Source organism: Chenopodium album, chromosome 13 (genome assembly GCF_948465745.1).
Source record: "Chenopodium album chromosome 13, dcCheAlbu1.1, whole genome shotgun sequence".
NCBI lineage: Eukaryota > Viridiplantae > Streptophyta > Magnoliopsida > Caryophyllales > Amaranthaceae > Chenopodium > Chenopodium album.
This window is the reverse complement of record NC_137846.1, coordinates 45,760,224-45,769,057: the sequence shown is the minus strand read 5'-3', so window position 1 is coordinate 45,769,057 and position 8,834 is coordinate 45,760,224. Positions and strand designations below refer to the sequence as shown.

Sequence of the window (8,834 nt, the reverse complement as noted above, 5' to 3'; positions counted from 1 at the left end):
TTCATTTTGTTAGCTGATATGTTTATTTTGTTGGCTTACCTGTTGTTTTTGTTTGCTGATTTCATCCTTTTGTTGGCTAATATGCATCCTTTGTTGGCTAATATGTTCCTTTTGTTGGCTGATATACTCTTCTTGTTCGCTGATATACTCCTTTTGTTGACTGATATGTATCTTTTGTTGGCTGATACATATTATTAATGTCTTTAATGTTGACTGATACAAAATATTAATTGGCTGATACGTTACTTGTATTAGGTTATGTAGAAAGTATATACAAGTACAAACTATTTTAATTTCATTTTCTCTCCTCCTTTTCCCTTTTCCTCCTTTTCTTTCTAGCACATTCACAAAATCATAGCTTATGTAGTACGTGCTATGTAGTATTAGCTTATGTAGAAAGTACGATTTTGTGAACGTATCAGCCAAACACCAACACATGCTTTCTCTCTCCTCTTTCTCCCTCCTCTTTCTTCCTTTCTCACACCATTTCTCAGCCTTTGTTTCTCACGCCACCACCCAAGATCCAACAAACCACCACCCTAACCTCACTCACCCTTACCTTACGCCGCCACCCAACCTGCCACCACAAACGGAACCCACCCAGCCACGGAAACAACCCACTTACCACCGAACCCACACATCCATTGCCTGAAAAAGGCCCCAAGTGCGACCGCCTGTCAAATCTACTAGTGTCGGAATTCGCACCTCCAATTCAAACTCCACCAAATCGAACTTTCACCAAATCGCACCTCCACCAAATTGCACCACCGCAGCGAACCAGCACCACCGACTGAAGCAGACCATATCCATTATTTCCGACAACAGTAGCGGGGGCAGAAATCATAGTGGCCCGATCTTCCATGTCCAAATTGCCTCCAAGTAAATGACAAATTGGTGGAAGAAAGAGGAGAGAGAAAGGTTTACTAATCTGATTTCAAAGAGAAGTAAAGTGAAATAGTGGAAAATGGAGAATAACCGCACAAACACTTGGGTGCAGGTGGACGCACTCAATAATTTGTGTATTAAAAATTAGGATAGTTTTTTCTAAAAAAAATTAGAATAGTTAAGATCAGTATTAACAAGCCATGTTACCTTATTGGGTGACTCGGACTCGGACTCGGACTTAGATTCAGACTCATACCCGGTAGGACTGAGTAAAACTACCCGAAAAACCGAAAACCCGAAAAACCGATCCGTAACCGTTCCGAAAGTTAGGGTATCTGATCCGATAACCATAACGGTTCGGGTACCCGTTCCGATAATTTGTTATCGGGTATGGTTATTGGGTATCATTTTAAACTTAACGATTACCTGATCCGTTCCGATATTTTTGCTTTTTTCCCTACTTAAATCTATTTTTTTTTAAAAATCTAAATTCTTACTTTACTTTATAATTACTTTATAATATCAAATGATTAGTGATATTATTAATAATTTGGTCAAAATCATATAATATTGTTGGTAATTAGTGGTAAATTATATCATAATAATTATATAATTAAGTTTAATTATCATTGTTGTATATCTTATTGGGTACTCAATAACCGATTCGAAAATCCGGGTTTCCGAACTTATCGGTTCGGATTATGAATATCACTTTTAGAAATTTTGGTTATCGGGTATCCAAAAACGGTACGAGTATCTGTCTCATGCTCACCCCTTAGTCGGACTCTCAAAGTCCCTAGCGCAGTAGGGTGTTTCCCTTTCCTCTTTTATCCCTCCTTCAGTCATCTCTATCTCCCTCACATCAACAACAACAACAACAATGGTGTTCGAAGTCGGCTTCGTCCCTTTCAACCCAGACGGTTGGGGCCCACCCGAAACCACCACCACCACCGCAACCACCACTACCACCACAGTCCCCAGCAACGTCCCCTTCGCCCCCTTTTCTCGCTCCGACAAACTCGGCCGAATCGCCGATTGGACTCGCAACCTCAACAACCCCTCCAACCGTCGCAACAACAACAACCCCAACGAATCCGTCTTCGACTTCTCCGGCGACGACTCCTTCGCCACCACCGCCGACGACGACTCCTCCTTCCGCCTCGTCGACGGTAAACCCCCACCTCGCCCCAAATTCGGCCCTAAATGGCGCTTCCATCACCACCACAATAACCCATCTCGCCATCTCCCGCAACGCCGCGACGAAGAAGTCGAAGCTCGCAAGCGCGAAGCCGAGAAAGACCGCGCTCGCCGCGACCGCCTTTACCACAACAACCACCGCATTGGCGGTGGTCAGCATCAACGCCGCGAAGCCGCAGTGTTCAAATCTTCTGTTGAAATCCAGCCTGAGTGGAATATGCTTGAACAAATCCCCTTTTCCACCTTCTCAAAGCTGTCCTTCGCTGTTCCTGACCCTGAAGATCTTTTGTTCTGCGGGTCTCTGGATTCGTATGATAAAACATATGACCGTCTTACTCCGAAGAACGAGCGAAGGTTGGAGAGGTTCAAGAATCGGAACTTCTTCAAGGTTACCACCACTGACGATCCTGTGATTCGGAGGTTGGCTAATGAGGATAAGGCTACGGTTTTCGCTACTGATGCGATCCTGTCGACGTTAATGTGTTCGCCTAGAAGTGTTTACAGTTGGGACATTGTGATTCAGAGAGTTGGGAATAAGCTTTTCTTTGATAAGAGAGATGGGTCTCAGTTGGATTTGTTATCTGTTCATGAGACTTCTCAGGAACCGTTACCGGAGTCGAAAGATGATATAAATTCTGCCCATTCATTGAGTGTTGAAGCTGCTTACATCAACCAGAATTTCACTCAGCAGGTTTTGGTTAAGGAGGGGAAGAAGGTGAGCTTCGAGGAGCCGAACCCGTTTGCGAATGAGGGAGAAGAGGTTGCTTCTGCTGGGTATAGGTATAGGAGGTGGAAGCTTGATAATGATATGTATTTGGTTGCTAGGTGTGAGTTACAGAGTGTGCTTGAGAGTAATAATCAGAGGCAGTTTTTGACACTAAATGCTTTGAATGAGTTTGATCCTAAGTATTCTGGGGTTGATTGGAGGCAGAAATTGGAGACTCAAAGGGGTGCTGTTTTGGCTACTGAGTTGAAGAACAATTCTAATAAGATGGCTAAGTGGACTGCTCAGGCGCTTTTGGGTGGCGCTGATATGATGAAGTTGGGGTACGTTTCGAGGGTTCATCCTAGGGATCATTTTAATCATGTAATTCTCGGTGTTGTTGGGTATAAGCCTAGGGATTTCGCGGCTCAGATTAATTTGAACATGGCTAATATGTGGGGAATTGTTAAGAGTATTGTTGATTTGTGTATGAAGCTGAATGAGGGCAAGTATGTGCTTGTTAAGGATCCTTCCAAGCCCCAGGTTAGGATTTATGAGGTGCCTGCTGATGCTTTCGAGAATGATTATGTGGAGGAGCCATTGCCCGAGGAGGAGCAAGCACAGCCTCCTACTGAAGATGCTGCTAATGGTCTTTCTTCGGAGATTAGTGTGGCTGCCACTGATGTTGAGGACAAGGAGATTACTGCAATTCCTTAAGAAGGGTATGGGATTCTATCTAGCTTTGTATCTGGTTGTTCCATTTTCGTTTATTATGTACTGTATGTTCTTGAGATTGTTTTTATGTTGCTCCATGTTTGTTCTAGTTATTTGCATACTTTCTAAGACTAATTTAACATATTTGTCTAGCTGGTCTATCACCTTCGTTTTCTCATATTCTTTTATCATAAGTTATTGGTTACATTTGTGTCTTGTTTCGAATAGATCACAAAGCTATGGATGTTGGACCGAAGCTTTAGTAGCCTGATTCCGGTAATAAACATGTATATATAGCCAGAGCGATGACCCATCTTGAGAGAGTAACTCTGGAAAAATCTACCTACTGAAAACCTAGAATATTCTTCTTGACCTTCTTCTCTTTCCTCAAGCCACCTTCTGTGGCTCAAATATGTTTAGTCCATATATATCTTTTTACTTTTTTTGAAACTTTATGCTGATCTGCACAGATTACCTTTACCAAAGATGGATATAAATTATTCCAGGAATGACCAAAAATTCTCTTTTGAGTTTTGACAAATTTATTTTCAATTTGCATAAATAAAAAAAACAAATTTATTATTAATTTATCTGGTAAACACTCTGCATTTTGCAAGTTTTATGTGTTATTTCTAAGAATCAAGCTGATCGATCCTTGGCTATATCCACTCACAAAATGAGAAGGATTAGAGAAGAGATTAGTAAAGAAATTTAGAAAGTGTAATAGGACAAGCAGAGGATATGACTGTGTTGAAGCGGAGGATATGACTGTGTTGATGGAAATCAAGGCGAAATGCATCAATTAAAGGCTTAAAGCCTAGACTTTTACTTAAGTAGATGGCATTCTTTCAATTAGAGCTTACTGATTACTTTTCGCAATGATCCCTCTTATTCCATTCATCCCCCCTTTTATCACACTCAAGGCTTTAACTAACTGACAATTACCACTATTACCTTTCCCCCCAAAATTTTTACTAGTTCTGTTGCTGAGTACTTCGTTGCCCTTATCCTTCTAGAATAAGTGAACATAACAGCAGGCTTAGGATAGTTTTCTGCTTTTATGAGTGTTGTTACCGTGGCAACTATTCATGCTTACTTCTTGCTGTATTCTTTCTCTCGATTCTCCTTCCTTGATGTAGCCATAATCTGTTTGGGGTTTTTTCCTGAGCATAAGTGGGGTTACGGTAGGCGAGTGACATCCAGTGTAAAACTTTGTCACATCCCATGACATGAGCCAAATAATATTTTTGTGGGGAAGTTCCCTACTCAGGGACGTGCCACATTGCCCGCATGTGGTGTCAAATGAGCAAGGGCTTGACATTGGGGCTACCCTACTGCAACTCCTGCACTTCCCAGAACCGAGTGTAGTGATAAGTATGCAAGGGTTGTTAGATTATTGCCCGGAAGCGATGCGCCACATTGCACGAGTGTGGTGTCAAATGATCAAGGGCTTGCAGTTAGGGGCACGAGGGAGCGTGGTTTGAGTGAGCGGGTTATCAGGGAGTGTGTGCGAGTGTGTGCGGAAGGATTCTAGTCTGCGGATTGGTTCTTGGAATGTGAGGCCTCTTGCGGGGAAATTGGCATAAATTGGTAGATGTAATGATGAGCAGACGTGTAAACATCATGTGCTTCCAAGAGACAAGGTGGACGGGAGAAGGAGCTCGAGGATTGGTTTTTGGGTATAAGGCGTGGTACGTTGGACAGGAAACGAGCCACATGACTAGAATTGGTGGAGCTAGGAATGGAGTTAGTGTGATACTAGATGAGAGGTTGTCGAAAGAGGTAATCAAGGATAGGATGATTCCTAGTGGAGCTAGGAATGGATTTTTGTAGCTAGTCTGTCACTCTTTTACTTTTCATAATCTAATATCATAAGTTATTAATTACCTTTGTGTCTTGTTTTGAATAGCTTACAAAACCATAGAGTTTGGACTAAAGCTTTAGTAGCATGATTCTGCCAATGAACATGTATATTTAGTCAAAGCGATGACCCATCTCTAGGGAGAGAATGAAGAGTAACTCTGGAAAAGTCGGATCTTCTGAAAACCTAGATATTCCACTTGACCTTCTTTTCCTTCCTCAAGCCACCTTCCATGATTCAAATCTTCAAGCAAATAATCAGTGTTTAAACACAAATACACATTGGTCGCAATCAATAATTTGATATAGTCATAATCTGAATGAATTCTCCCACTGTTTTGGTTTTTTCCTCAGTATAAGTTGGGTATGTTTCTTAATTTTATACCCACAACTCTTTCATGCCAATTTTTTTTTTCAGATCCCAAAATTTTGGTATCTATTCTCTTCAAATGAAATCCCAAGACTTCCCTATGAGTAATCGCCTATTTCAATTTGCTCTCCTCAAATTTTTTTTTTTCTTTTTTTGACCTCAATGATCTTGATCCATGTCGCCTGATCCTCTTTTATTTCTCCTGCTTTAATTTGTCATCTCTGGCAGTGAATTCCCTATTCAGATTATGGGGATTTGAAATTATATTCTCCCCAATTTCCATTTTGGGGGACTTAAGGGTTCTTGCTCTCAATTGTGAATCCATGTCGCCTGATAGGGTTTGTTGGATATTCTTCAAATGGGCACTTCTATATAGTAATTGGTTCATGTCTTCTGAAGAGCATAGGGCTTATTGCATATTTCTGATGGATGGGGGATTGAGGGTTATCAGGGAGCTCTTTACTCTTGTGCCTCTGTTTGGTTACTATATGCTTCAATTCTTCCTGAATATGTCTTGTGCTTTGTTGATAAATCTATTTTGTTTATATATATATATATATATATATTATGTCGGATTATTTTTCTTCTTAGGAATTTGTTGTCTTCATATTTTGTTGAATTTTTTACATTATCATATAAATTTTTGTACTTCTGTGTATGTATATTTTTATGCTCATGCTCCTTTGCCCATTAATATTTTTTATCTACATGGTCTTCTGATTTTTTTTACCTAGAGGGAAAGGGTTTTAGTGGTTGTATTAATTGAAAGCTTGGCTTGTTATTTCATCTTTTTATTTCTTTGACCTCATGATGCTGAGTATCTTATCAAAGTTGTGGTGGATACTTTTCTATATTGTAGTAGATCATCCTTTTATGTGTTCTTTCACCTCTTGATAATGTTTTTTACTCAAGTTGTTTTATCTTGAATGTGAAACTAGCCTATGTACGGCTTCTGACCTTAGAATATGATGAGATCATTCTTCAAATACATCTTGTTGCATTTGGTATGTTTGATATTTTTTCTCAGATTGCTTTTTTTCAGCCTCCATGTGTCATTATGTTCTTCTCCTCTTCTGTTATCGCTTGTTTGTATTCATTTTTCTTTTTTATGTTTGCACTTATTCATTCTCTCATGAAGTTACAGTATCTTTATAATCCTCACTAGGTCACTTTGTAATGTTATGATGATGCTCCTCTAGTCTCTTAAGATATTGGCTGCACTATTATCTGTTGGCCTGTGTTTTGCTTAATTTCCTATTTTCACAGTTCTTATATCTTGGCGCTTTTGGTATATTGATTCCCTTGACTTCTGTCTCTGTGTCATTGAGTCTTTCTGTAAGCTTTTCCTTGAGTATTTGTATATGGGTATTGTGGGATGTTCTGAGCAAAGGTTGACAATTTGCCTGTTTGGGCTCTGTCTGTATTTTTCTTTGTGGTTTTCGCTAATTTTAAAGTATAATAACTCTTCCTGATTTATTTTGTTATGATTTTTATTTCTGCTGACTCTCTTCTTCTTGTCCCTCTCTTTTTCAGGTTCCTTCTTATGCTTGTTTTACTTTCTCCTCTCCTGAAGTATCATTTTAGGATGCTCATGTGCTCACTTTTGTCCCTTTTTGGCGCGCTTCAGTTTAGTTGGGATTTTGGTTAACTTTTAGCTATGGAGTAATTCTATTTCTTCTGGGTTTTTGTTTGTTTAAATTTCATTGCCTTTTTTTGTTGTTTATTTTGTTTGTTTGTTTGTTTTTTTTTTTTTTTCTTTTGGTTAATCTTTCAAGCAATTGAGAGGTTTGTAATTTTTTACGGAGTAAGCAATTACATACTTCTTAGCTACTTTCTGCCACTGTCCTCTGCAGTTTTTTTGATGCCACAAGCCTTATTAGGCCTTTGACAATGCATCTTTGGATACTATAGACGTTTTCTTTGAATATGCCAAATCCGGAAATTTCTCTGCGTCTCTGGCCGAACATAGTTAAGTATGCAAGGTAGACTAATTTGATCAACACCTACAACCTACAACAATTCGACATCAGAGAAATCAAATTTAGCTCAAATTAAGAGGTCCAATTACTAACACAAGTTTAATTGTCATGGACTCATGGGCATCATAATGAATCAGATAAAGATGTGAAATTTCAAGATTAATATTTTGAAAGAAAAAAAATTTACCTTCTCCCCAAAAAAACAACCCGTTGTAATGTCTAAACCCAATGATTTTCCGGTCTATTTAGACGTTAAAATAAAAATGCCCCGAAGATTAATATTTTGAAAGAAAATAAATTCAAAAATTTTTGCATGCCCCCACTTTACAATAATTTTATTGTACATCGAACATTTTACGAAATGACCATTTTTCTTACAAAAGTGACCCATATTTTTACAAAAGTGACCCCTTTTTTCACAAAATGAACTTTTTTTCCAAACGAGTGACCTTTATTTTCACAAAAGTGAACTTTTTTTTTTCACAAAAGTAATTAAGCTACATATGCAAAACAGAGTATCAAAACAACAAAAATAAATACAAAATTAACAATAGTCACGGAAAAACAGTACAATCACTCAAACAAATCAAAAGTCGCCGCCATAACCACCGCTAGCGACGTCAAACCATAGTTGATTTCACCATTTCCGACCATCTCACTAAGTAAAGCGATGACGATGATACAACTTTTTCTTCGAGCTCACTTTACCTTCTTCCGACTTCAAATCTTCTCTCTCCACTCCTTGGTCAAAAAATTCACCAGAAAACTTCTACAATTGGTTAAGAAAAAATACTTGAACATATACCTTGAAATTGGTTAAGAAAAATGATTAAAATAGCAAGATTAATACTATAAATCAATGAAGAACAAAGAGGAAGAAGGATAACAAATTATTGTGTGCTTTGTTCCTGTAAAGAAAAGGGGAGGAAGGAGAGAGAAAAAGAATAGCAAAGGAGAGAGGAGAAGAAGTGCATAGGAGAGAAAAAAAAAAAATTATCCCTTAAAGAAGAGTGAGAAAGAAAATTGTAAATTCTAAATGGAAACTTTGCTTGAGTTGGGCTGATTTACAGTACTATAACTGCACATCCAAATTTTTTAATACTTTTTACCTTCTCCCCCAAAAAAA

The 8,834-nt window shown here is 38.7% G+C and overlaps 1 pseudogene across 1 annotated transcript; it reads left to right on the top strand.

Moving 5' to 3' along the window:
• The first annotated feature begins 1,679 nt into the window (after positions 1-1,679).
• On the top strand, positions 1,680-7,560 carry LOC145574815 (eukaryotic translation initiation factor 3 subunit D pseudogene; annotated as a pseudogene). Its single transcript, XR_014098187.1, has 2 exons — positions 1,680-3,507; positions 7,263-7,560. The product of XR_014098187.1 is annotated as a eukaryotic translation initiation factor 3 subunit D pseudogene (transcript).
• Positions 7,561-8,834: the final 1,274 nt, after the last annotated feature.